General features: G+C 46.1%; 1 pseudogene; it reads left to right on the forward strand.

The window, feature by feature from the left end:
* The first annotated feature begins 305 nt into the window (after positions 1-305).
* LOC110297964 overlaps positions 306-7,445 on the forward strand; it is a 28,963-nt pseudogene continuing 21,823 nt past the window's right edge.

Below are 7,445 nucleotides of genomic sequence, written 5' to 3' on the forward strand. Positions count from 1 at the left end.
GTCTTGAGGGACTAGATTTTCAGAATCTAGTCATGCTATCTGAGGAAGGATCACCTAACCTGGTAAGATGATCGCTAACCCTTTCCCTGCCATGCAGATGTTTGGCTGGGTTTCTCTGATGAGTAGAAAAGACTTCAAAAAGTACTACAGATTTTCCTTTCCTTCACCCCAACCTACAGGCAGGGCCCAAAGTGAGAGGAGAGGCATCTCTAGACCTTGGAGGAGGCCCCGTACGCCTGCAGGGCCCAATTGCCTTGGCAGGTGGTTTTTGTGAGAAGGAGTCTTGCCTTAGAGTCCTTCCCGCTATGTGTGACACAGGCCTGGAGCAAGCCACAAGGAAAACAGCTTCACCAATGGGTTCCCCATACATTGGTTCAGTCCGAACAGACCAGGACTTGGCAGGGAAGGTGGAAAGGTTAGTTCATAAGGGCGGGTTCGGAAGCTCTAGGTCTGAGGCCATGAGCGGAGGGAGGGTTCAGTCTGGGTTAGAGAAAGTGGGGCCACTGTCACTCACTGTCTACAGAAAACGAATACAGCAAAGCATTTGGAAATTAGCCAAGCCGTGACCCAGAACTGGCCCCAGGAAGAAATAGATGCAGAGGAGAGAAAGAGAAGCATTCAACTGCAATATCAAAACCTAACAAGTTCCAACTTTTCAAGTTGAGGTGAAGAATTATGAGGCTAGTCCAAAAGGATGGGAACAGACTGTGTGTCTGTGTGTGTGTGTGCGCGCGTGCATGTGTGTGTGTTGGGGAAATTCAAGTGTACAGGAACTTTAGATGTTTGCTCGTGGGCTAGTCATTAAACAGTCAAAGGGCTTCTTTCCGGTGTGGGAGACTAATTGGTACAGAGGAAAATGGTGGTTAGGAAGCTGGTGGAATCCTAACAGAACCAGGACAGCAGGAGGGTGAGCCTGGAAGAGCCTGCCAAGGGCAGGCCACTAGTGAGAGTGACTAGGCAGAGGTTACCTCATACAGGGCTGTTAAAATCAGGCCTCCTGATATAGGTGCCACACTTCTATGTCCAAACCAGACAAGATTCTTCCGTTAGCTCAAACCCGGAAGGAGGAAGCTAGCATTTCAGAAGAGCATTGCGAAGGTCAAGAAAACCACCTCTGATGCCTGATGCATCAGGAGAGGGGCCCAGTATCTGTGCCACTTGGAGAGCCACCAAGCCTGCCACTCTGCGCCTGCTCAGAGTCCATGTGCTTGCTGGCTTCCAGACAGGTAGCCGGCCGCCTATTGAGGCAAGGACAGACTAGGCATACTCCAACATCTGGATGACACAGGTCTGAAGCAGTTACAGTGGCCACCAAGGGCCCGAGAGAGCTGGAGTCTTTTAAAAGAGTTTATACCACTGCTGATGATGTTCCTTTGGAGCTATGAGAACACCTGCCCAAATACAACTGAGCCTGGTCCCCTCTGAGTGTACCAAACAACGTATACCTAAAATCAAAACATGTGGCTCATATGTTCAACAAACCTGTATAACGGATTGGCAGAAGAGCTAGGATCCCTTTGCCTCATCGGAGAACACTCCTTGGCAGGTCAACAAGTACCTGCTGATGGAGAGGACCGGGTTCCTAGTGCTGCTCAGCATGAGGGCTTATCATGCTCACTCTGATGGCTAGGAGACACAAAACCAGCACTATGGAAGCTTAACAAAAGAAACTCTGAAGGACAGCGCCTCCAAGTTTTTCCATAATGGATCCGGCTTAAGAAAAGATGCAATTGCCTCCGGGATTCCAAAGATTGAGAAGATTCTCCAGTGGTTTGCAAATCAGAAGCACCCTAACATTGAGGTTAAGTTTATTAGTGTTTATGAAAGTCCATTTCAGCCAACTACTAAAAAGTCAAGTGATGTGCTGGGTGGTGGTGGCTGGACGACAGCTTGGGCTGTGGAGGGAGGTTCCAGGACAGCCAAGGCTTCACAGAAAAACCCTTTCTCGACCCCCCCGCCCCCAAGTCAATCAAGCGATAGCACTTGGGCCAGGAAGTCTCTCTCTCAAGGCACCTGTCTGAAGTGGAGGACCTGGAGCCCAGTAACAACTTTCCCCTGTCCAGCAGCCCGGCAAGCCTGCTGGGTGGTCAGTAGGTAAGGCTTATCAATGAGTTCAGGGGGCTCAGAGACTTATCCTCAAATAAGCTCCACATTTAAGACTTCATTCAAAGTTGAAACTCTGGAGCAAGAAAACATGTGGAAAAACACATTCCAGGAACATTTAAATGGAAATATGCATTCAGATGGAAAAAAAGTTATCGTTCCACCTTCCTGCCAGTGGCCAGGAGATCATAGTAAATATAAATAGTACAAGTTAGGGTGATAGGCTTGGCTCAGGGTTCCCTAGCCACTTAGGAGATTGGGGATATATGTAGGGTCTGAAGCATTTAACTCTAATTTTTAGAACTGCAGATCCTGCTCCACTATGATTGGGGAGGCCTGCAGGCATTGGTGGTGTGCCTGTAATGCTTTGTAAAACATTTGAGTCAGTCAATGGTTTTTCCTTGTAATTTTGGTAGAAGGCTACATTTTAATATTCTTACTCAGGAATACAGATCGGGTCATTAGAGAACTATTAAAAGAACCCAGAAAAACAAAAACAAAGAAAGCCACAGGGCGTGTCCAATGGGGAAAGTGTGGGGTTCGGGAGTAAAACAGCCGCAATGCTTTGCCAAGTGCAAACCACCGCTCAGTTATTCCCCGTTCAGTTAGCACTTTCTACTGTCAGTTGCCACGGAATCTCTGTCCACCTAACCTTGCCAGTGAGCAGTATCTAAACTGTGATATCATCAGACCACCTTACGATCTGGGAAGCACAGGCTGACCTCCGCAGTGCTGGGACTAGGAGCTCTCTAAGACTGGGGAAGTTCTACACAGAAAGCAGGCTGTGCAGGGTCTATATTAAGAGTTGAGACCAGTGTACAGGGAAAAAAATAGTGGGTTAGATGGCTGTGTTCCATGAGTGAATCTCCTCCATTTCCTTCTCTGTATACTCATACCGAGCTTCATGGCAAGGGTGGACGAGGCAGAGAGCCCATAGCAGCAACACAGCACTGAGATTACAGGTGTGGGATTTTTTCTCTCTCCAAGGTTGAGGAGAAAAAGAGAGCACTTCTCCCTCCCTCCCAGGAATTTCAGCTATGGAAAAGTCTTCATTTACTAAGCTGTGAAAAGTGTCATAAACTGACATTCTTGATTCTCAAACTGATACTTTCGGTTTAAGCTTTTGAGAGCCCTTTTCATTGAAAACTCCCGTTTCTTCACGTGCCCCCTTTACACTTAAGCCTTTGCATGAACGTGTTTCTTAGAATTTGTTTAAGCGCTTCACCTGCTGTGTGCAGGGTTTGGTTTAGACTGGAATCCTGCGTTGGCTTCACTTTCATGACATCTGGCAGAGAAATTAGAATTTAATTTCATTCAAAACTGGACAGTGCCACTTGTCCTGGAAAAAAAATAGATGTTGGGTCACCTTTGCATTACAAAGCACTGTAAGAAAATGGAAGATGAACTTGCAAATACAGTTTGCTGCAATTACTTTCACTTAAGACTCACTACTGTGTGTAGATGAATCAGCTTGCCATATTTCTGCAAAATATTTCCTATTATCTTATGGACTTACTTTTTGACCCCCCCTCTATAAATACAAATTAAAAAAATAAATCCAAGTGCCATTTTCTGCAATGTGGAGGGAATTTTTAATAGCCCAGGACTCCTCAATGGGTAGTTTGCAAAAGTCTGCGCCCTAATTTAAACGTGAAGCAAATGGGCCAGTACGCCTAAGCGACATGCACATTTTGCAACCTTCCCCTCTGGAGGCAGTAAGTGTTCTCCGAAGCGGCTTTCCCTTTCCTGCCTAAGCGAGTTCTGGCTACAGAAAGGTTTGTTTCTTCCACTTTGTGGGAATGGATTTCAAGCGATAATTATTAGAATGGTTTCAGTTTTAGCCTTTCTTCTTACAATATTGACTCTTGTCATTACCTGGGTGCAGTTCAGTACTTAAGCTCATCTGGTGACTGCTTTGAATCGTAAGAGGCACTTGAGGACGGTATCAGCTGCACAGTGATGAATCGAACTCAAGTATACACAGCCTCTCAGCACATTTCAGCTCAGTAAAAAGCCTGACCGACCCAGATTCCCTTCATTTACAGCTGTTTCAAGCACAGTTTGCAAAACCAGTGTCCTGTCTGTCTGTCTGTCTGACAGACCAGGTTTTGTTTTTTACTAAGATAGGAAGTAATTCTCATCTCTGCATTTTAGGAAGGGATTAAATAATTGGATTCTCTTTGTAACACTGTTGCCGGCTTGTGTTACTCTTTGATTGTGTTTTAGCGTGATCAGCCCATTCACGTGATCAGGGTGAGTCCACCTGTCCTGTCTTTTTAAGGTGAGGCTGAGATTTGCACTTTGGGCATCAGGTGCCCATCACTAGCTAGGCATATGTGAACACATAAGCTTCAAGAAAGAAATACACGAGGAGACATGAAAGGCACACTAGCCTCCCCCCAACATTGTTGTTGTGTTCTTTCTTGTGAAATGCATTCATGGAAGGAACTCTTTAAAAAAGAATTATGGTTGTGAATATATTTCTGAAATAAAACTTTAAATTGTAAAGTAGTTTTATAATAACTCTTTCTTTCTTTCTTTCTTTCTTTCTTTCTAGAAAACCCACTGTCCTCATCTGAGCTCACCCGAGGTTTTTACTCCCGGTGGATGTACCCGAGTTCCCTTGCTTCTTTTGGGGATCCCTGAGGTCATGCTTCTGCCACATTTTCTACATCATCTTCAACTCAGCCCCTGTCTTGTCCTCTGAGGGCCAGACACCTGCTCCCTGACTCCTGCCGCATTTCCAGCCATTGTCTCCGAGCTTCTTAACCACCCCATCCCTGACGCGTTCTTCTGTGCACAAACTGCTCGTGCAGAGTCTGCTAACTGGGTCCTCAGCTCTGGAGACCCTTAGGCACCATCACAGAGATCCCATGGCTCCCCACTACCAACAGATTAAAAGGCTACACTATTTACTGTAGCTCAGGAGACTTTAAGCCTGCTTCTGGCTCCACCCGCCTCATCCCCAGCCATTTCATTTCTGCACAACTAGCCTTACTTGTTCCTGAACATTCCACATGCCCTCCGCATGGGTTTCTCCAAGGTCAGCTCAGGGCAAGTGCCACTTTGAAGTGATGATGTTTTCCACTTCAGGTTAGGTTTCCTTGGGATTTATGGTTTGGGGGACTCTGATGCAATTCTACTTTGCAAGGTTTCCGTGGAGGCCAGAGGGCTTAGAATCCAGGGGTCCTTCGATCCTACCAGTATCAGCTCTGTTTCAGATATCATTCTGGGATTAAGAGGCAATGTTTGTGGATTAGTAATTTGATTTTGAGGAAGGGTTTGGCAGGGTATTCTGGGGAGAGGCAGCCTGTGTATGGTAGATACACCCGTGTTCACAAGTTTGTCTTAGAGTTTGTCTTTTGATATTGTAAACATTCCAAGCTCTGGTCAAATTCCCGGTGCCTGCCCTAAGCAAATAGCATTGTTTCTCTGAGAGGAGGCTGTATATTCAGTTAGCTTTTAGATACTTGGTTACATACCTGCAGTGGCCACTCAGTCAATGCAGGTTTGGAATGAACAAAGAAGTTTCCATCTCCCCACTCTCACCCCCACCCCAACCCCTGGCCTGGATTCTGCACTTGAGCAGCAAACCAAGGTTCACTTATTATGGTGACAGCGGCAACTGTAGCGAGACTCGGATTTGCCTCCATGGGACTTTGAATATTTTCAGTCTAGTTATCTATTGCTTTGCTGTAAGAAGGCTAATCTTGTACAAAAGGAGGAGACAAAAGAAGAGGAAAATGAAGTGAGGAGAGGGGGCCCCAGTATCCTAGAAGAAACAGCCAAGCACAGAGGAAAAGCACGGGAGGGGATGTGACCGCATCCATTCCCTAGAAGTGGACTCTGAGTCCTGCTCCGTGCTAGGCACTGTTCTAGAAACTGAGAACACCTGCGAGCACAAAGCAAGTCTCAGTTTCTCCTTTTGTAGGAGTCCCTAAATAAAACAGAGAAATTAATATACTAAAATGCAATAAATGAAACCCTCAAAATCTGTGGTCGTGCTGAGAGTTCCAGGAGAGATGATGGGGTGGTCACCTCCTGTCCTGTCTAGGAAAAGGCTCAAGAAGTGAAGCTAACTACAGGAGGCAGAAAGTAACAACTGCCAGACTAAGGGAGACGCCAGAGCATGGCTCAGAAAAATGACTACGAAGTAGGATGTGATCTGAGTACCTCACAGGGAAAACCATCCTAACAAAAGAGTCTGGAGCAACTTCTCCAGCATCCAATTCTCTCCCCGGGGAAAGGATTCCTCAGAGGCTAAGACTGCATTATAGCTCCTTACAATGAAAAGTGTGTGTGTGTGTGGTGGGGGGTTGTTTGAATGGGCCTAACTATAATATTTATTTACTTCACTCAGCAAGAAGTAGCCTCTAGGGCAGACATAACTGATTCCAGAGAGTCTTCCTCTGCATCCAGGTTCATTCCAGAAAAGAGGAGAGTGAGTGAAGGTCAGCGAGAGCTTGGAGAGTTTTACCCTGTGGTCCAGACAGCACCAACATCCCTGTGGAACAGCTTTTGTGGTTGATTTATTTACTTTATAAAAATCATTTCGTAACCAAGGGAAATGCACTAGGAGTTTTTGGTGAGGAAGGGCTTATAGGGTGGTTGATTCTCTAGGAATTATCCAAGGCTTTGGATGATGCTGTCTTCTCTCAGACAAGGTATTTCTCTGTTCTGACAAATAGCTGTAGGATGGCACTAACACACCCTGGCCCTCACACTTCAACCTCACCACTTGATGTTTTCAGAGGCACTGGGGAGGTGAGCTATAAGCCCATCAATGCTCGTTGGTTTGATTAATTCTGGTCTGCCCTTATTTATTCTGAGAGTGAGGCTTGGGGTGGCTGGATCCCGGGCTGTGACTCTTATCAGCGAGTCAATCGAAAGTTAAGTTCAGTTTCTAAGCTGATCCTCCTGGATCTTACCAGTGCCCCCGAGACAAAAAGCAGCATTAAGTCTGGGCTTATTCTCCGTGACTAACTTTGCCCAGAGCTAGTTACCTCTTTGAAGTCTTTGAGATGACTGGTTTTGTTTATTGTTTGTTTTAAGGTCTAACCCTCTTTCCTTAATGGTTTCACCTGCCTCTCAGGCCATTTCTAGAAGTGGCAGTCTTAGCACCTTCTCCTGGTCCAGCTTAGCTTGGGGGTTTTCTCACCAGCTTCCAAGATCCACAGGCTGGGCAAGCAGAGCAGGGCTCAGGTAAGATAGTAGGTGTTCTGGGCTCTGAGCTGAGAGTAGAGGAAGTCAACCGTTATCATCCAAAAGAGCTCCTAGAGCCGCCATGCAGACAGAGTAGCACAGCACAGAAGAGTTCCTGGCATAGAGATCTTTTTTTTTTT

This window comes from Mus caroli, chromosome 7, assembly GCF_900094665.2.
Source record: "Mus caroli chromosome 7, CAROLI_EIJ_v1.1, whole genome shotgun sequence".
In the NCBI taxonomy this organism is placed as follows: domain Eukaryota; kingdom Metazoa; phylum Chordata; class Mammalia; order Rodentia; family Muridae; genus Mus; species Mus caroli.